We start from the raw sequence: 21,948 nt of genomic DNA, 5'->3' as shown, positions 1-21,948 counted from the left end.
GTTTCCAACTGTTTGTCAAGAAAAACTGGGCTGAACAGCATTTTCTGTAGGGGTCATTACAGTGGGTCATTGCGCTCTGCACATTGATTTGACATAGGTTTATGTCGGATGCCCTTCCTGGCAACCATTTCCATTTATCTGGGCTTGGAAAGGAATTATGAGAACACTGGCTTGTGAATTCTTGTAGCCTGGGGCAATGGGGCAATGTGGGGTGCAGTGTTCATCCAATAACACTTCAAAACGAGATGGGCTGGGGATCGATCCACTGATCTTCCAGTTAGTCGTCAATATGCATACAATTTTAGATATAGTCTTCTCTCTATTGCTATTTAATCATCAGAAACATCATTCTGCTGTGTCCATAACTCGGTACACTTGTAATTTGTGTGCATGGAGTGGAGTTACAATGGCAAGTCACACGTAGAGCACCGCAAAAGGCTGCATAGTATACTCAGAGGTAAAACATATGGCTATTCAATAGCATGCACTTTTCTCCTTGCATCTTGGTTGAGAAACTAGCCGATTTCAAGCTAGAAAGTGGAAAATATTGTCTTGTATTTGTGCATTAGATATTATGACAGTTGTAGATGTGTGGTGAGAGCAAGTTGGAAACGCAGCTGGGATGTCTACCACAGTGAAATGTTGCTACTGGCATTTCCTGTGAAATGCTGTGTTTCATTTTGAGACAACTCTACCCTGTAATAGTGTTTTTCAAGAAAGCTTCCAATATGCAGATGAACTCAAGCTCTGTGTGGTAACAAGTCATTCTGGGGGAAAGGCTCTTGGGAGTGCACACATCTAAAACAAAAACCATGGACAGTAGAATGTTTGGCAGCTTTTGTTTTAGCTGTGTTAACACAAAGATGAAAGCAATGTCAAAATAATCAAACCACGCTTTGTAACATGTAAAGAAAAAATGGAAATTAATATTCTTAAAGCAACTCATGTAATGACCTTAATTGGAATATTGTCTTATTTAGATCAAGCTAAATAATTAGATTATCGTTGTCTATGTAGTGGAAGGCATTGGGGAGGCCTGTTGTTTGGAATTCTGTCAACAGTCAATCAATCAATCAGACATGCAATCAGTTTATTTGGTTATTTGTTTGCCAACAGTTGACAATAATTGACTATTTAATATTCTTAACTGTGCACCATAAATTAAAAAAGAAAACAAAAGATAAATACAGGAACACCAGCGACCAGCAAAACTAGATGTAGTACTCTGAAAAGTTAATGATGAACAAGACTATTGGAATATAAAATAAGTTCATGTAAATTTGCCTTGCTTTTGACTATTACACAGTACCCTTTTTAAGGGAGAAATATATTAAAAACTGGTGTATTTTTATGACCTATCATCTCCCAGCAAAGGTGAAAGCGCAAGAAATAGATGCATGTATCTTCCTTATGCTGAATCTATGCATTCATGTCGGAGAGAAGGCTTTGCTTGTGTTTCTTTGTGCATAACCTGCACATAATAATTTACGTTTCTCTTGAATAAATTCAACTGTCAGAAAAATAATTTCCCTTTTACAATTATTAACGTACAGTATGATTCAATTCAATAAGAAAGGTGTATCAGTCCATAAGCTCTGAATCAAGGACCACAGAGCAGCCCAAGTCTAGTCCTGTGCCCACAGTGACCTGGCCTACTAATGAACCAACAGGCATTTCCTCCCTGTTAGCCCGCTCTGTGCCCCACCATTTGTCATAAACTGGGGGGGAGCTGTCACAAGAGTGCTGAGGACTGCGGAGACAAACTACACAACAGCAGCAGCAGTGTAGAAGCCCTGAGCCCAGCACTGAGCTGTTTGCAGCATGAGGCAGAGCATCTTTTGTTTCCTCCCAGAACACCACAAAGTGACAGCTCTTGCTAAATAGCTTTCATTACATCGGCAGTATCAGTCTTGATAAAAGATCCAAACAAAGAAGAAGAGGTGGATTTAGTGTGCTGTTCCACCCGCGCTTTGATAATATTGTTGGTGTCTGGAGTAAAAAAAAAAAAAAAAAATTACTTCTGCCATTTGCACACATCTAAATCTATGACTGTAGACAGTGTTTGTGTGTAGCTAGCTATGGCCCATATTATTATTGATTGGGAGAATGATAAAACAATTTCTTACCTGATGTTGGAGATGCACCACGGGCAACAGCGCAGGGGAGAGAAGAGAAAGAATTTGATTAGTTGTCGCCTTGTATTGTATACAGTGCATAGTCAATATGGAAGTACTATGGGAACAGAGTACACTCTATTATTACACTACTGCAATCAAAGTCTGTAAACTCCTTTGTGGTCTTACTATATTAAGTGGAATTTGACACACTCATTATGGGATCCTAAATAGGTATTTTACCTTCTGTAAATCGATAGCACCGCCACAAAGTGAAAACCCAGCAGACTTATTTTTAGTTAAGGTACAGTAGTCCATATATATATATATATATATATATATATATATATATATATATATATATATATATATATGTATGTATGTACTAGGGATGGGCGGTATGGACTACAAAATTTATCACGATCATTTCTGGCATTTATCCCGATATCGATAAGAATGACGATAAAAAAAAATAGCAATTCAACTCCACCTTTGTAACTATAAATCTATCATTTCTTTCTTTATTTCAGGCTCATTTCTTTCTTTCTTTCTTTATTTCAGGCTCATTTCTTTCTTTCTTTCAGGCTCATTTCTTTCTTTCTTTCTTTATTTCAGGCTCATTTCTTTCTTTCTTTCTTTATTTCAGGCTCATTTCTTTCTTTCTTTCTTTATTTCAGGCTCATTTCTTTCTTTCTTTCTTTATTTCAGGCTCCTTCCTTCCTTCCTTCCTTCCTTCCTTCCTTCCTTCCTTCCTTCCTTCCTTCCTTCCTTCCTTCCTTCCTTCCTTCCTTCCTTCCTTCCTTCCTTCCTTCCTTCCTTCCTTCCTTCCTTCCTTCCTTCCTTCCTTCCTTCCTTCCTTCCTTCCTTCCTTCCTTCCTTCCTTCCTTCCTTCCTTCCTTCCTTCCTTCCTTCACGTTGTGCGTGGATTTAACACAGAACCATAAATCATCTTTACACAAAAACATCATCAACGGGAATTTATCATTTTTACCGTGAGATGACAAATTCTTATCGTGGGGAATTTTTTGATGGTTTATCGTGAACGGTAAAATATCACCCATTCCTAGTATGTACTAATTCAAATGCCTTAATCTGTCTATGGTGACTTCTTAGATGAATCAGGTTTGTTTAACTATATGTGATTATATGCTGTAATATGCTTATAAATGTTTACATGTTCATATTTACACCATGTGTTGTCCATTCATGTTTCAGTCTTAGTCATAAAAATAAATACATTTTAAGCTATAAAAGCCATAAAACCTGAGGAATAGGAATCCTCATCTCCCTAAGCCAATGCCCCTTTCCAGTCCCTCTGACACTCACTTAGGCTCAGAGTCAAACTCTTGTTCCCAAATCCACAGGAGCCTCTCACCACAAGTGTGCTTTTAAACACATAAATATGCACTGGCTTTACCCATAAACCCTACCAATACGCCAGCAAAAGTAGCCATCTGCATTAACAGCACTCAAGCTGTGAGGCTGGCTCCTTCCACCGCCCTCCTTCATATGGATATAGATCAGCGTGAGCCAAGTCAAAGCCAAATCCAAGCACCCAGTTCTTCAGCAACCTACACTTGGCAGGTGAGATGGTGAAAAGTGCAGCTAAACTATTGATGGCGCAGCTGCCCTGTGCCATTTATAGCTGTTCCACATGGTCTTGGTTTGCAGCATTTGGTGGGTGAGTTAGTTTTATGCTATCGTTCCCAGTGCCTCCACATAAAAATGCTGTTTAAAGAATAAAGTCGAAGATGTTTACTTATTTCTTTCTATTTTTACGTTGTTTGTGCTTTGCTGATTGTTGATTATATAACCAAAGGCAGAGCACTGATGCATGCATAACTCCCTCTGTTCAGTTTCTCTACCTGCTTCACGTCACACTGGCTAGACAGATGAGGCTCTGTGACTGTTCTCGTAATATATCTTTAACCAAAATGCCTGAATCCAGTGTGAGAGTCTGCACTTTTAACACCTCAGTAAATAGTGTATGTAAGAAAGTTTAATACCAGTGCTGTGCCAGCAAAAAAGGGTGCAGAAATCATATTTTTCAAGTAAGACTGAATAAAAAGGAAGCCTAACCACATACCTCTCCTAATTCTTAAATAAGGATCATCCTCCCTTTTTCAGACCTTGCCACTCTGATAGCGCTCAGCTGACAGATTCCCTTTAAAGATAAAGCCTGGGGATCTCCAGCCAGATACTATGTCACTAGAAAGCTGTTTTCCCACAGATTACATCAGGCTTGGCTTTAAACAGCCCAGCAAACAAAGACAGACACATGCACACACACACACACACACGCACAAAGATCATAGCTTTGGTTTGCCGAAGCCAGCTCTAAGAAGATATAAACCAGCGCTGCACAATGAAGGGGTTAAATATCACTGAGCCTTAGCTTCCTATTCAGCCACTGGTGGACTTTCTTGTGTAATTATTTAAAGGTCCTGTATTACTGTCTACAACAAGAGCGAAAGAAGGACAAAAGGACGGGTGGATGGATAGATGGAGGGATGAGGCTCCCGCTGTGAGAGAGTAAAGCCTTTCAAGTTGGTCTTACGCAGAAAGCGGATGGGGTCAGTATGTTACCTCCGTGTCACCATGCTGCGAGGCTGCAATAGTCTAAAGCCAACAGCTGGCTCCCGGGATCAGCCACAGGCATGAACCAACTCCCTGTGAAATCAGAAAAACGGAGCACGCATGCGCACACACACTCATCTACGTCGCTGCTAGTCAGGCTGCTAATTCTGATGCAACAACCTAGAGCGAGAATGCTCCAATGATGATAAACAAACAACGTTTTGGACGGGGAGGGGGGGAAGGCTGGATCGAGTGAGGGGGAGAGAGAGAGAGTGTGGCGGTGCTGGGCAAATAAGACTCAGGGGCTTTTCTTCCAACATGAGATGGTTTCGGTTCTTTAAAATGTATGTTTGAAGTCGGGGGTTCAGCTGAACACAAGCCGTTTGAAAAAATACTGATGCAAGAGTGGAGCGGGAGATGAGAGAGAGGCCGAGAGGGGCAGAGGGCTGGGGGAGGAGAGAAAAGGATCCATGAGAAAAACATGCACAGGGAGAGAAATGTATGGAAAGATCATGAGGTTACACAGAAATACATTTAAAAAAAATCAACAAAACAAATGCAGAGAAACGTAGAAAAGGGGCCTGCGGTGGCACGAACTAGAAGTTGCAGCAGATGTATAAAAATGCAAATGAGATGAAATTTAATGAAGACATTTAGGGCTAAACAGAAATGTCTGAGTTGGTTTCTTTAATGAGGAACATTATTATTCTAAGATTGTAATAAGTAAATAAAGGATATAAGCAAGCTTAGAAAATAACCTCATAAATAACTAAGATACAATCTGGTACAGAAGACTTTGGATTGATTCTGCTCTTGTTGAGCAAAATTCTCAAGTGAGAAGGTCAAAGATGACAAAGTGTTTTTTTTTTCCTCTTCTACCTACTATTCAAAGCCTTTCTACTGCCCAATACTGACACACACATTGACACAGACGCACACTCTCACACTTCTCCAACACTTTAATCAGAGTGTGGCATGCTCTCAGTCCAGACAAAGCCCAATCAAGGCGGTGATAATTTGGCCTCTCCTTCAATCAGCAGCAATGTAATTGCATCAGTCACAATCTCCATTTCATTTTTCATCTCTGTGTCAGGGTGGTGGACAGGAGGCAGAAGGACACTGGAGCTCAGACCTATCATTAAAATAGACAAGCAGCAAATCCTGGGGAACGATCAAGGAACACAATCCAAGAACAAATTACTGTCATTTCAGAGTGGGCTCCGTCAAGTTCCCCTTTGAATGCTGATAATGAACAATTTTTATTTCTTTCAGTTTTTCAGTCTCCTTTTGATGTAAACAATGACTGATTTTAAACTTACGTTTGCAACACATTTAAAAATATAGATATACACAGGACCTGTTAGGTTTGGTATTGAGGTAAAAAGAAATAATGATGTTGTTTAAATGGGTAATGAATGCGGTGTGTTGTGGACCAGAGACTGAACAAGACCATCCAGACAGAAAAAGCCAGGTTGTGTGATGGTACAGGGTTTTTTCAGAGCCCATGACAAAAGTAATTTGCACCTCTTTGATGGCAGCATGAATTCAGAAAAGTATATTGAGATTTTAGAGCAACATTGACTGCGTTCAAGTTGACATGTTTATCCAAAGATATCCGTGAGATTTTCAACCAAATTATGCAAAAACATGAGTGCGGAAGATAAGGGTCCTCGACAATCACGTCTGCGTGCATGGCTAATCACAAGTACAAAGAATTTTGTGTGGACATTTTCAAAATTAAAAAATACAATACATAATGTGAGAGAGAGTGGCCGCATTAGAAAGTGGGAAGGATTTTCCTGACCCAGCTTTATTTTCAAATATATTGCAGGCCTGCAGGAATGTGTGCATATCTGTGTTTATAACATGACAATCTGGAGCTATACTTTCATTCTATTAGGGTAAAATAATAGAAAATATGATTGAAAACAAAAAAAGTTCAATTCAAATCCTCTATTTCTAAAAACAGTTTGTTGACAGTAAAAAGAATTAAATGTATCAATAAAATGCTGGCACTCAATATGATAAAGTGGAAAAAAATCTACAATGAAGTTGCATTAGCTGCATAAGAAATGTGACAGGGTGATTAAAACTGAGGGCAGAGAAAGTAAGAAAAAAGAGGGAAAGAGAGCGATAGGTGACAGACTTCCATAACCTTTGCTATCTTTTTGCTAAATTAGTCATATATATGTTTTAATGTACTATTATGCATATGTCATGTAAGTGAAATTAGCCTGTGAATGATTAATGGGACATTTGAAATGTTCATAGGGAATGCAGAGAGAGAGGGACAGAGAGAGAGAGAGATATTATTAAATATGCCAGAGCAGCGGATGAGGACTCGCGCAAGGATCTGCAGCTATTACCACAGAACATAAACATTCATCAATAGTGAATTAGATTCAAATGTGTGCTGTTAATATCAGGATTTGTAGGGGACCAGTGATGCACAAACTCGAGCTGAACTGCTGCATTACACTTGTGAAAAGGAATACTGAATAGGCTGATGTATAAACGGTCAAACCTGCGCAGATCAGCTGTTACCGCTGTGCAAATATTAATGACAAAATGAAAACACACACATGCACAAACATACTAATACGCATACATCCAAATGCATGTTTTCTCTTGTCCATACATATCCATACAACATGAGGGGCTAGTCTTTCACTCCTAACAAATGGATCCATGCTGGTCAGCGCAGATAAAAGACAACGGAGGGATCAATTTAGATGATCTATGAAAGTTATTAGTAATGACATTTATGAATATTTTATGGAAGGTAGAGAATGTCATCATAAATTTTTATATAGGGAAATGAGGCAGGAATATAAAACAAACAGCATTAAACATTGAACGTGGCCCCCATGTCAAAAGGATTGTGTCCAGAATAATGGGCGAGTTAACAGGATAGAGGAGGCGGCATAAAAGAAAGACGGCAGCCAGTTGTCTTGGATTTCCCTACTTCTTTGTGTGGATAAAAAGGTCAAGCCTGTATGCCAAACAAGCATTAGGAAGGGGGCCAGAGGGTGCCACGTAGGACTGTTGTATGGATATTTAGCAGTTCCTCTAAAGTTAAAAGCATCATCATTTAGTTGTCTATTGATCCAATCTGTGCCCAACAATTGTGTTGTTCCTCTTAATGTACCATGTTCAAAATAAAAGCCAACGCAGTGTTTTATGTTCAATATGCCTCATCCTGGCATTACCATGCATTTGCATCAATTTCACAAGCCAGGGAGAAATGAGAAGCCAGACAGGGCACTTTATCTCAAATAGCCAGGGTACATTCAACCAAATGAAGACAAGGGACACCTGATCTCTGCCACTTCAGCCTACCAACTCCGACTCTACTTACAATCATGTTATCTATCAGCATCTTTCACGAGAACGTAGGACTACCATTACCTGAGGCTCTTCACACTGTCTTTTTCCTTTTGCTCACCTTATTCATCTATATTTACGCAACAGTGAGGGGACCAGTGTTTGCTCCTCTGTCATCTCAAGTGAGACCCATAAAAATCATGCTGAAGCGTTCATCCCAACTGGCAGGGTAAAAGTAGAGATAACCAGGTAATGTTAATTTTCATCGGGATGGCACTCAAGCAAAGATGGTGAAATGTGCTATAAATACATGTATAGGAGCTGACGTTTTTACTCCAGACCATAGTCACTGTGGAGCAGCTGAGGTAGTACATACTGATGTCCTTGCCTCAGTTAGAGTATATCACTTTAAAGAGGCTATATTTTGCCATCTAGGGCTGACATGAGCAGATTACATTGGGACAGGAGAGGCATAGAACATCTGGATAGCATTTTGGCTGTTTATAAAGACAGGAAGTCCTCTCTGACCTGTTTTTCACACTTCATTTAATGCCATGGATTGATGTCAAATCTGTGTGTATGTGTATGTGAGAGTGTGCACTTGTGTTTCACTCTATGTAGGCTCATGAGCACACATTACCATAAGAAGGAAAGGCTGCCATGGCATAATTCTCACATAAGCCCACACATACACACCCTCATGCATGCTCAACAAAAGCTCTACTTTTTAACTACACTTAACATCCAACAACTTAGCATCTCTGGGCAGCCTAATTACTGTTCAGATGCATGTGACTCTAAAGGACTGTGCAGCGTTGGGGTGTCTTTCCTTCTGCCAATGACAGTTGGTTTGTCAGAGGCCAGGCAGAAGAATAGCATGTGGCCAAAAGGGAGGGGATTAGCATTCACATGGCACCTGTTGCCAACCAGTGCGCCCATGCAGGCTGCAGATAATTACAGTGATTTCGTGGAGGAGAGGAGTGCAGGGGTAATTGTAGTTTTGGCAGAGCGAAAAAAGAGAGGAGAGAAAGAAGGACAGGACTTTGACTATCTCACAACCACAGAGCTGTTGACGCCTGCTCATGTGCATGTGCGTGTTCATCCTCATGAACGGATATAACACTGACTGAAGCGGCGGGGGGGGGGGGGGGGGGGGGGGGTACATGCACACTTTATGAAACCGCACACACACTTACATGTATAAAAATCATAATTAAGCCTTTGTTGCCATAGCAACACCTCTCTGGATGGATGATGGCGTTAGGCTACAGCAGGGTAAATATTTAGAATCATAATCAGAGGAGTTGATGGCAATAATGTCTGCAGGAGAGCTCTAAGTAAGAAGTACGGCCACAACTCTCCGCTCTCTTCCACAGAACCGCCTTCATAAAGATCAAATAATTAAAACAATAATAATAATAATAAAAAAATAATAATAATAAAAATCTGCCAAAAAGCAGTTGCTTCTGCTAACTCACTTAGCAAGCCTGTTGTGCCATCACTTCAGCCATTACAAATTATGTTATTTAGTAAAACGTCTGCTCCGGCACCCGAGGGATGGAAGCAAGGGTGGGAGTTGGGGGGGGATTGGATGGAGAGAACATATAATATTACATAAAGCTTTAGCACAGTGTAAAGCTTCAATGATTGGTGTTAAGGTTTTCATTACACAAAATGAGTAATTGCTTGTCATTTGGAGCTGGCATATCCCACAATCATCCTCACTTCTGTGCCATCAATCAGGCGTTTAAGTGCTGATGACTCTGCTCACATTTAAAGCAGGGCAGCAGAGCCACAATGCACTGGGGAAACTCATTGTTTGCTTCGTTACTCCTCAGAGCTCAGCTCCTGTGTGTGTAAGTGTTGTTGTTTGTGTGTGTGTATGTGTGTGTGTGTGTGTGTGTGTGTGTGTGTGTGTGTGTGTGTGTGTGTGTGTGTGTGTGTGTGTGTGTGTGTGTGTGTGTGTGTGTGTGTGTGTGTGTGTGTGTGTGTGTGTGTGTGTGTGTGTGTGTGTGTGTGTGTGTGTGTGTGGTGCAGGAACAAGATCAGTATGTGGTCTTGCTTCTCTAAGTAACTTCATTCGTCAGTCCATAACATTGTCAGACAGTGCTGTTAAGAAGCTCACATTGAGCCTTTACCCGTGGGCAAAGACAATAAACTCCTCTGTGGACTCATCGTGCAACATTTTTGTGTGTGGCCGGTGTGTAAAAAGGAAAAAAGCAAAAAGCAAAGGAAGACTTGAGTCTGACTTTAAATTTTCATGAACCTGTTGTTGACCTTAAAGTAGCATAGCATTATGCACACAAACCAGCCCCCCAGTCTCGCGCTCAGAAGGTGTGCCGATTTTTTCCAGTGGCCAGCCGCGGTACTGCAACAAAAAATCCCATGGGGCCCAGAAAGCATTTTTCCCATAGACCGCAATAGTAAAGAGAAGCCTCTAAAACTGTTCACAGGAACCTCCAGCTGTAATCACCGGCAATTACTAATCTTTGTATTCTATATTTTTAAGTCATGGACTTTATATCCGTCAAAAATGTTTTATAACGGCCAGAAAAGTCAAAGAAAAGTATCTTTCTGGGCGTGACGTCACGGCCGTGTCGGTGCCATTGATGTGCCCCAGAGCATCATGGGAGTAAACCAGGAAGTCAGAAATTTTTTCGGCACATGCGCTGGCTGAGCAGAATGCATTGAAATGAATGGGCGGCCATTTTTGGCACTGTATCCAGTTATATAATAGATCCATGACACAAACCCCTAGAACTGGTTGTTGGTACTGGGAGTGAGGCCACAACTTCTGCATCTGCATTCATACAGCTCGGTGTTCTGGCAGTCGCAGTAAGTTATCATAGCTTATAACCCTGTTCGTGACCAGCAGGACATCACGTAAACAGCTCCGCGCACTCTCAATAATACACCCTCAAGCCTTTCTCAACAATGTGGAGGAGAGAGTTGCAGAGGGCAAGAGTGGTGCCATGCCAGTCAAGCAAATGATTTACTCCATGAAGTAAAACTCAAGTGGAACAACCGCTAAGTCTCCAGCCGAGCCTAAGCCATCATCTCTATCTTTCCCCTCTCCTCTCATCTTTTCCCTCCCATCCCCTTCATGCTCCCGGTTCCTACCAAATCTCAAGCTTGGTTTGACAGCAATAAGGCGTGTTGCTCAGGCAGGGAGAGCCAGTAATATACCTTTTTCATACTGATCATTTTTGCCAGAGGGCAGATGAAAAATACAGTGCACGAAACAACAGCACAGAATGAGTCACAAACTACAAAGAAAGACAAAGATAGATGGACAAGAGGACACTTACACAACAACACGTGACATATTTTGAGACAGAATTAGTAAGTGTTTAGAAAGATAAATATTTGATTATCAGTCTGGACTAGAGGGAATAAACAATCATCATTACTACCCCACATTCTCATACCAGAACTCGAGCTATTTTACATCTCAGCTTGGTAAAACTGTGTCCTCTTTGTGTGTCCACTGTGCACAAGCCCCATGTTGAGTGATGTCAGAAATGCCCCCCCGCTGTAGGAATGGCAGATAGATAGGCAGATGAAGGGGCAGCATGAAACTGAGCTACAGCCCAGGGCCAGGGCAAAGTGAAGAGGTATTCATAGCCAGCACAGGGCCAAAGCCAAGGCAGGGAGAGATCAATAGCTTAATGGAATTAGCCTGGCTTTGAAACATGCCTGCCAATCATATTTACTGAAGGCTGTTTATGTTTGTAGTAGAGCCTAACTCAATATCTGAAAGCTATGCAGAGAAAGACAACAACACAACAACAACAAAAACCTTTTAACTGTTGTGTTTCAGTCAGCTCTTGCAGCGATCTGCAATCATATAGGGCTAAATGAATAATCATAGGATATAAGAGAACAGTAAGTCCATTCAGGCTGTTTCTCATGGATATTTGTGGTCTTAATGAAGGCCCATGCAGCGTGTTTACTGTTTAGTCAATAACGGAAAGAAGAGAGGACTTACCTATCCCCATGAGAAGGACCACACATACTGACCTATATGTTGGTGTACATTTCCACAACTGTTCTTATTCCCTACTTGTCACATGCACTTGTGAAGTGCATTGAACATTGACACTGAAGAGAATCATTAGTGCACAGGACGTTCTTTTAACCTTGTTCTCTCAGTCTGGTACGAGGTACTAATGTATAACATCATCTAACTGGGTAGCGACTTATTCATTCAGCCTCTGCTGTTGATTTCATGATCTCAGAATCAGCTTTTCATATCTACTGCCAGCTTGGGCCTCATAACTTTAGTCCAATTAGTTGCACCACAGTGTTTCTATAGTAGTCCATAAAAAAATAAAACAAAATAAAAGCATTTAGTGCTTTTTTACGTCTTTAATGGTCAACACATTTTCTTAAATTGCTTGGAAAATGAGGGGGGAGTAAAGTGTTTTCAATATCTCTCTTAATCCTTCACCACACTCCTTTATTTCAAACCTTTCCTTTCCTCTAATAAGTAGATTTGGCAACTAAGCAAAACCAATTTAACTATCCAACTGACAACTGAGAGTAAAATAGGAGAGTACAACGAAGGCTCCAAACCTAACTGAGACCAGCAAAGTATGCTCACTCTAAGGTGATATGAATACATATTTCCACACATCCACACTCAGGCACACACAAAGAGCCAAGTCCACAACAGGGACAGTGGGTGCGGGGAAGCGATTAAGGGCATGGAACAGATGCCCACCTGCTCCCCCTGAACCTGACCATGCCTTAGCTATGCCAGGGTGCCCAGGGTTGCCCCTGGGTGCCTTAATACACTGTTTCCATCTGTTGCCTGGAAAGTGAAGGGCAGAGATGTCCAACTGTATGGGCATTACCCTCCGTCTCCCCACTCTCTCTTTCTCTGTGAACCATCATCTGCCAAGCCTGCTATCTGTGTTGCACCCACCTACCAATCTGCCATGGGAGGAAAGTGGAACATTATTGGAATAACACAATGTCTGACTCTTCCTTTCAAGCCATCGTACCAACAAAGCAGAATCTCCAGCTTTTCAGCTGACAGATCAGTTCTGTACATTTAGCATAATGATGGCTGGGAGGGAAGAGATGAAGAAAGCTGCCCAGCATGCCTCCTTTGATTTTGCTCAATCTCACCCACTTATGAACAAAAGGCCTGTATTTGAACACAGAACAAAACAGCGGGAAGATGAAAAAAAAGGGTCGGCCCGTGCGTAAAGTGCAGCATGTTTACAGATAGGACAAAAACATTAATACGTAAATATGGTGTGATGAACTGCTTGCCTGTCAAATAAAAGTGCTGCTGGATTTTTTCCCTCTTCTCCTGCAGTCCTGAGTGATTATTATCAGAACAAAGGCTGCCTTTATTCTAATTACCTTGTAAATAAACTTGCTTGTCATTACTTTTCAAACCAATTACAGGCTGCCTAATGGAAGTGCTTAATTAGTAGACACTCTACCAGGGAAAAAAAGAAAGAGACAGAGGGGAAGAAAAGGAATGAATAGGGGGGAAAAAAGCAACAAAAAATGCTGGTAGGGGAGGGACTGCATTCACTGTGTAATTATACAGTCATCAGATTTTTTTTTCCCTCTCTCCTTTGCTGTTTTGTAACACCACCACAATAGAAGTTGGACCTCTCTCCCCCCTCTCTGTCTTTTAAGCTGGCAGCTGACAATGAAGCACTCGGCATGCGGTGACCCCGACCCCCTAATAGTGCTATGGTGGTCATGAACCTCACAGCTGGAGCACAGGAAACAGCAGAATACAGCATAATGGGCAGCCCACGTGTCATTACCATCCCTACCTTACATCTCATATAAAGCCCCCTACATATATCCAACATACCCCCTAGAGCAGCCCATCGCCTAGTCCCACTGATCCAATCCTAGCATCCAGAGAAATCATCTTCCCCATCAGTGTCATCTTAACTATCCCCGATTTGTTTGGTTTTGTTTCAGCAACATCCTACGATCTTTTTATCATGCTGTTAATTCGTAACTTTGAGTTGATATTTTATATTTTGAGTTGATACTTTAAGAATTTTACTCTCAAATGTAAAAAAGACACTTTTTTTTTTTGATATTGTTATGTTTGTCATATTGGCGATGGTACTGGCTGTCAAAGTAAGCAAACTATTATAATTAAAGTCAATTTTCCTTGACAGAGAGCTTTAGGAATGCAAAAGTGCACCTCTGCCATTTGCAGAAAAATCTTCCAGCCATAGCAGCTGTCTCGAGAAAGTGCCACGGCTAATTACCAAACTGTCCAGCATTTCCATGGTATGTTTTCAAGCTTCGTCTACAGAATGTGGCAGAAGGTAAGGGAATATACAGTCGCATTAACTGTATATCTCCTCGGTGCTGTTGGTGGGCTGCAAAATGGAAGACACAAAATCATGAGTGCACCTGTTAACTGTGACATGCAATTCCCCATTACAGAGATGCTTGCAGTAAGTGTGAAATGCATTACGGAAGAAAGACGAAAACAGCTGTAACTATTTCCAAGCTGACAGGATTGCTGGCCCGTTCCACTGAGGGTGGGGGGGGGGATAAAAATCTCCAGGGGTGCTGTTATCAGCCATAGTTCATCTGAATGGGGAAGATGGGAGAGGAGGTGTGAGGACAGGGTGGGGGATGGGGGAATGGGGGGGGGGGGGTTACAGCAATGTTGAGACTACAGAGTGATATCTGCGGCCACTGAGATTAGATGCTCACTATTCACTGTTAGGTATGGAGGGATAGAAGGGTGACGGGTAGAGGAATGGGAGGGAAGGTGGAAGCAGTGCTGTACTGGTGTTTTTGGGTTTAATATAAGAATTCTGCCAGCATAATTGCATTTCTGTTCTTATCCTTTGCTGCATCAGGCCTCGTTTGGCGACAGTTTCGGGTGCCTTATCTGCTGCCATTCTCTCCCTATCCAGACCCAATCAAATTTGCTCAGGCTAGCTAGGGACAGTGGAGGGAGGAATACAGCCATGATAAGGTTGGAGACTTGTATTTTTCTTTGTGTGAAGGGATTTTTTTTTTTTTTAAATTAACAGTTTGCTTGGCACGCTTATCTTGCTTTCATTAGTGGACTGTCATACTGTGAAGGCACCAACCGAGTAAGGGAGAAGTGAAACGGGATGATAGGCTGTTAGAGTCATGCAGGTAATGTAGGGAGGGAAATAGAGAAACGGAGAAGGGGTGCAAGCAAAAATGGAGAAGTGCAGCCAGGATATAATCATGGACCTTTGACAAATTGTAAAAAAGAGCCTCCTGACAACAACATCTCAAGAGCAACTCATTTACTGAAGTAAGCTGGTCAAAGTTTAGGTGGACATACAGAAACATCCCAGCTATATACTTATAGTTAAATTCCAGCATGCATCTTATTTTCATGAATTGCGCCATCACTTGGATTTTCAAGGATAACACTGAAAGTAACCGTTGAGATTTGAAGACGTGCAGCAATGTTTCAAGAGTCCATGCACAAAAGGACCTACTGCAAACCCCGGTACACACACCAGTCACTGCCTCCACAATAAACTGTTCCTGAAACGTCAAACTTTGCATGTAAACCTTTGAACAAGAAAGTCAGGAGAAAAACTTTTACATTACTTTTACATCATGGCCTTAGTTTACCGTATTTTCAGTCGTGTTTCTTTCTTTTGCTTTAGTCTACTGTTGGTAAATTTCTTGTGATTTTGCTGTCACTTTATTTCACTTTGAAAGCGCTTTCCTTTGTGTCATTTCTTGTATGTCTTTCTTTGTTGGTTTGTAATTGTCCAAATCTGTCCCTTGTAAGCCCTTGTATGTATGTGTATGTAAAACGGCAGGAGGCTTGTTTCAGAAGAGAGATGTATGCCGTAAATTACTGTTACTTATGGTTAACTACAATGATTGGGTGAAACGTATTATTCATTTAATGTCATTTTATCAAACATACAACAAAGAACATCTGACCAAGAAACAACAAAAAATAGTAAAGGAGAAAGTATGAAAGAAGAAGACTTGATTTAAATTTGAACTGAGGACTGGAACCTGAATCCATGAATTCACCAATTCCATTCCAGTCATTCCAACATTAACACTTAACACATATGAATTTATGTACAGGTATCTATATACATAAATGGATATACATATGCACACACGTTAGGGCAGACAAGGTAAAAAAAAAAAAAAAAAAAAAAAAAAAAAGTGAAAAATCGATTTTACGAGTTTCATGTTTTAACATCGTTCTAATTACATAATCGCGATTACGATTTAAAATCGATTAATCGAACAGCCCTAACACACGTGCATACACACATATTTTGAACATAGAGAACCCCTAGTAAACAAATCTATATAAATTAATCTTTTTTTCAATGAATGTACACAAAATAAATAAATCTAGACCCAATGTATATATATATATATATATATATATATATATATATATATATATATATATATATATATATATATATATATATATATATATATATATATATATATGTATATATATATGTATGTATGTATGTATGTATGTATGTATGTATGTATGTATGTATGTATGTATGTATGTATGTATGTATGTATGTATGTATGTATGTATGTATGTATGTATGTATGTATGTGTGTATGTATGTATGTATGTATGTATGTATGTATGTATGTATGTATGTATGTATGTATGTGTGTATGTATGTATGTATGTATGTGTGTATGTATGTATGTGTACAGTACAGACCAAAAGTTTGGACACATTTTCCCATTTGTTTGGATGAGAAAGTGTCCACACACTCTCAGCCCAAGTGTCAGAGAGATAGTATTATTTTCTCCATTCATTTAACATCTTTAGTTCTTTTTGTTTTTGTCACTCTACACTTACAGGAGACACAACATTCGATACCAGATGTAACATTCATCTCGTGTAGCACTGTCAATGTGTTGAAAGAAGGAACGAACTGCATTAAATCACAATGATGCCTGTTTCCGAGCAGACATAATGTGATGTATCAGCCACCTACTGGCGGCCTAAAACAGCATGAAGTTTAGCACCCACATAGCACACGTACACAAAACCGTGCTATTGTGTAGGAGGCTTGTGAACAGCTTGTGCAGTTAAAAATGTGCTCCTCCTTGGACCATCTTTTTTTTTTCCTTCATGCTCATAATGTTCTTGCTTTTTTTCTTCAAACATTAGTCATGGCCTTGTCTGAGACAATGGGATGGGGAGACAGTAGAAGGGTGGCAATGTAAATGCTGCATGTGCTGAACAACTGTCTACTATAATTCATGAAGTGTGAGGTATTCATGCACATGTGGGTATTTTTATGTATTGGCAAGCAATTTAGTTCACATTATTTGGCAAAATAATTCATTTGAAAGAAAAAAGCAGTTTGAGTTGGAAAATTACTTTAAAAAACACACACAGACACACACTGTTAAAAGTCTCAAGTTAGAGAAAAGCCCTCGAGGCACAGCGATGGATTTGAATTGTGAGGTTAATTTATATTAGAAAAATAAAAAATGCAGTTAGACTGACCTTGAAAAATTTGCTCTAAGATATAACACAATAATGCACGAAAACACTACAGACAGTACAGCAGAGAACTCATTTTTGGAAATAAGTGCATTATATTTAATAGAATTTGCTCTAATGCTATTTGCATTCTACCTTGAAGTGTCACATGCACTTTTGTGGATGACTTGGATGTTTTCGCAGGGTTGTCAACAATAGTTGTGCTCGTTAAATTACTTCTTTCATAGTTTTCCAAGTGAAACCGTATGGAAGCTGACGCAAGGGCTGTTCTACAAATGAAAGGGGAAAAAAAATGTGCACGGCATGTTATCAACAGCGTGTCAGGGGGCAAATGCAGCATAGATTACCAAATGAATTAAAATGAGCTGAAATGAGCATGAAGAACATTTTTGTTACTAGCCTGCAGTTTGTCTATATTTGGGCATGAGAACATTTAATAATGCAATCACGTTATGCAGTTGCACTTCAAAGTATTTACTGAATCATGGCCTGGGGTTAGGATTTAAATTCTGAATAAATGTGTTTATGGATGAGGCAGGTAGCGATGGATTTAATCTGACAGATTGGAACAGAAGAGCGGGATGTATGCTCGACCCAGGTGAAGGTTAGCATAGCCCCACAAGGCATCAATCTCCAAGCCAGAACACGACAGACGGATGGAAAGGAAGTGAGAGTCGCAATGGAGAGAGTAACTAAAGAGCAAGTGATGGAAGGGGGAAAAGTGAGAGCAAAGTGAGAGTGAGGGCGAATGTAAAAGGAGATGAGGGTTGGCTAGATCAATAAAGAACTGTTGCTATGGCAACAGGTCACCGCGAGCCACCATTGTTGGGTTTTGTTTTTCCTTCTTATTCTGACACATGCCTCACAGAATAATAGTAAATTATGTAAGAGTTAAACAAATGCAGGAGATGAGTCATTTCAAAAGCTACAATTGATGCTGATAAAATGAATCTGGTCTTGTAGGTTTAGGTTCCATCACAGACCGTGATTTGTCTGATTGCAGGATGAGGAAGTGCTTTCTGCTATAAAAAAAATAAAATAAAGATAATGGCTAGGCTTAAAGCAAGATTGCTCTCGGTAAATGAAAACACGGCTGGATCAGGGTGAACGATGTCAAGGCAAAGAGGCTTCGGACAAAGGCTCAAAGACAACCCACATGTGGTAATCGCAACTCTGACACTGACAGCTAAATCGCGTGTAAACACAAATGAAAGCATAACTCCTTCATTGCATAACCACCACACGACCTGGGTAAACATTAATAGAAAACCTCCTCCCACAGCTCCACCTGTAAGGGGAAGACTTTCACAAGATTCTACTTAGAGATCGGAGTATCAAGGCCAATAGTGCCATAATTCACTGATCGGGAATCTGGCACTGATAAAAATAAAAAAATCTATTCAAATGCAAACCCTGAAGTTTTTACTCTAGCCCTACTTGTTTTATCCATTTCACATGATGCATTGTTCTTTTGTAACTTATTTGAAGCATTGGATTACATGGATTTTTATTTTTCCTGCATTTTTTGCACTTTTATTGTACATTTTCAATTTGAAACTACAAAAAAAACCTTTTGATATCAGTATATGTGTAATTCTTCTGTAATGTGAAATAACAGATCTTTTTTTATTGGCCATGGTTAAAGATTGCCCACCAATTGCTACTCTATGTAGTTATAAGCTGCTAAAATTCCTTCTGAGATTAGGTTCTTTACAGCTGATGCTCTAATCGCCCTGGATCTATGCAATCCATTTTTCAGCTGGAGAGAATCTGCCGACTTCCCCGGGCCCAGATGGTGTCATTACTCTGGTAAGGCTGAGTGATTATACACTGCTCATACTGGGAGAAACAATAGTTGAAAATTCTACCGGCATCTTTCATGACATGCGCTCCCCCTTCACTTTACGCACTCTCTCCTTTTTCTTGTTACCTTTATCGTTTTATTTTCTTTACTTTGTCACTCTTCTGTTTCTGTGCTACACTTTCACCTACTCCTTTAATAATAAATAAACCTTAAAGGATATTTGGGGAATCAGATTTGTTGTTATAAATATGAGCTCGCTGATAGACACGCACAAACACAACCCGATGGGGAGGCAGCGACAGGATGAGACAGGAGCAGGTTAGTGGAAGTTGGCAGACTGGCATGGTCACACTGCATCAGACAGAGCTTTTGTTGCCAGGCAATCTTGTCAATCCTTTCTAGCCTGGGGAGAGGTGTGAGAAGAGTAATTTCTAAGACAAAGGTCAACAAGTTGAGAAAATGATAGAGTGAACCGTGACACACCTGTCACACCCCTGACCAACCAAAAGTCAAGATGGAGGGGGATGATGAAACGGACAGAGAAAGAGAGAATGAAATAGGAGGGATGTGAAGGCAGAGAAGAAAAACATTACCAAGGCCACAATTCCAACCCTCCCCCCCCAAAAAAATTATATTAAAATAAAAGATAAGGGGAAGCAAAGGGAGTCAGTGGTTTGAAACACAAAGGAATGGAGTGAAGATTGGGCTGGAGCCGCAGTCTGTTATCCACTGGGAATTGGGGAGTGCAGAATCAAGGAGAGACGGAGGAGGGGTTCAGATTTTGTTATTTTTCCTTTTCATGGTCTATTTGGTTTGCGAGACCATGCAACTTAAATACTCTCCTTTTCCCCCTCACCAGCAGAAGTGCAAACATAAATTTGAGCCACAAACACACAGCAGGCACCTAAAATATACTATTTCAAACGTGAAAACACACACACACACACACACACACACACACACACACACACACACACATGAATGCAAATTATAATTCAGATGAGATGACATTAAAAGTTTTTGAGTGTCACCTGATATCAAAATAAGTAATAAAATGAAATTAAAGCTGCAAGCAGCGATGAACGGACCCTCGCATTCATGGCCACTGTCCCCCATAAGCATATCAGAAATGACACCACCCACGACTCTCTATGTCAAACCATTCAAAAGTTATAGCAGAAAATAGGGACAACCAATCAGAAGAAGGGGCGGGGCTAATTTTCAACAATTATACCGAGTCCGATGACACCACCCACGACTCTTTATGTCGAACCATTCAAAAGTTATGGCAGAGAAAAGTTTTTCTAGGGGGCGCTGTTGAGCCGTTAGGCCACGCCCATTCATGCAAACCATGAAATATCAAATTTATCGCCAGGCCTGGCTTGCATGCAAAATTTGGTGAATTTTGGGGAACTATCAAATATGGACCAATCACATGAAGGGGGGACGCGCGTTTTGGCATCTAGCGTCGCCATGGTAACACTTTTGAAAGAAAAAAGTAATGCGCGTAGTCACAGGATGGAGACGCATATTGTGATGTATAACACACCTGGGTGCACGTTACGGTTCCGGCCGTATTAACTGTCGAAAGAATGGCATAAATTGCTCCAAAATGACGCAATTAATTCAAAATAGCAGACTTCCTGTTCGGTTTCAGCCATGGCGTCAAGAGACTTTTCTTTAAGTTGTGCCATGATACAGGTGTGAACCGATTTTCGTGCATGTACGTCAAACCGTATTGTGGGGCTTGAGGCACAAAGTTTTCCGGGGGGCGCTGTTGAGCCATTTTGCCACGCCCATTAATGCAAAATTAATGCACGTTTAGGGGGGCAAAAAGGCCCTCCTTTCGTCAGAAAAATAATAATACGAAGAATTCCTACAGATACAATAGGGCCTTCGCACTGTAAGTGCTCGGGCCCTAATTATAGCGCCTAAAGTGGTTTGCAAAATCTTTCACCTAAAGTTAAAAAAAAACATGAACCATACATGTAACAACAAATGTACAACAAAGTGTGCATACTTATTCTCAATTTTCCCCCAAACAGTGAAGTTCTTAATGAGTCTGCTTAGTTTTAGGAAATACTATTGCTGTCTTCATAGCTCCCTTCCTGCTTTTTGTAAGACTGAACACACTCTTTGATACTCTTTTGGAAGCCAGAAAGGAACTACTTGTCTGTTTCATCTTTTTATTCTTCCTCTGTCACACATACATACATGTATATAGTTCATCTCTTCTCCATCTCTATTTCCTCTATTTAAAGACAGAGAGCTTCCCGTCTCTCCAGCAGAGCTCCTCAGTTCCCTAGCAGCAGAGCAGCATCTGCTTATGTAACTCAGTTAGCTTGTGTATTTCACATGCCGACTTGCTCCTGGTATCCCTCATTTCTCCTCTTTGTTGTTCTTTGTGTCACATCTCCCAGTTTCTCAATTTTTTTCCCAATCACTGTTACACTCTCATTTTAGTGTCATTTTGTATTAAAACACAGTCTTTTTCTCTCTCCGTCCATCTCTTCTCCCAGCTTTGCTCCCTAGCTATTGGCCCCCCCTGTCTGTGCTGATTTTCATTTTCTCTTGTTCATCTCCATTCCTGCTCTTTTCTTTGTCACCCTTACTCTTTTTCT

At 40.5% G+C, this 21,948-nt stretch overlaps 1 protein-coding gene across 8 annotated transcripts in view; it reads right to left on the bottom strand.

Annotated features, from left to right (window-relative positions):
- Positions 1-21,948, bottom strand: part of celf5a (cugbp, Elav-like family member 5a) — a 219,799-nt gene that overhangs the window by 149,069 nt on the left and 48,782 nt on the right. Inside the window, exon 1 of one of the 8 annotated variants that reach the window (XM_061737712.1) lies at positions 4,701-4,756. The exons of the other annotated variants lie outside the window; for them this stretch is intronic. The gene's annotated coding sequence lies outside the window, so the exon portion shown is untranslated. Of the gene's footprint in view, positions 1-4,700; positions 4,757-21,948 lie in introns of those variants that run through there. 8 annotated transcript variants of the gene reach the window in all.

This window comes from Cololabis saira, chromosome 13, assembly GCF_033807715.1.
Source record: "Cololabis saira isolate AMF1-May2022 chromosome 13, fColSai1.1, whole genome shotgun sequence".
NCBI lineage: Eukaryota > Metazoa > Chordata > Actinopteri > Beloniformes > Belonidae > Cololabis > Cololabis saira.
The sequence above is the reverse complement of the archived record's forward strand: the minus strand, read 5'-3'. Positions and strand labels throughout refer to the sequence as shown.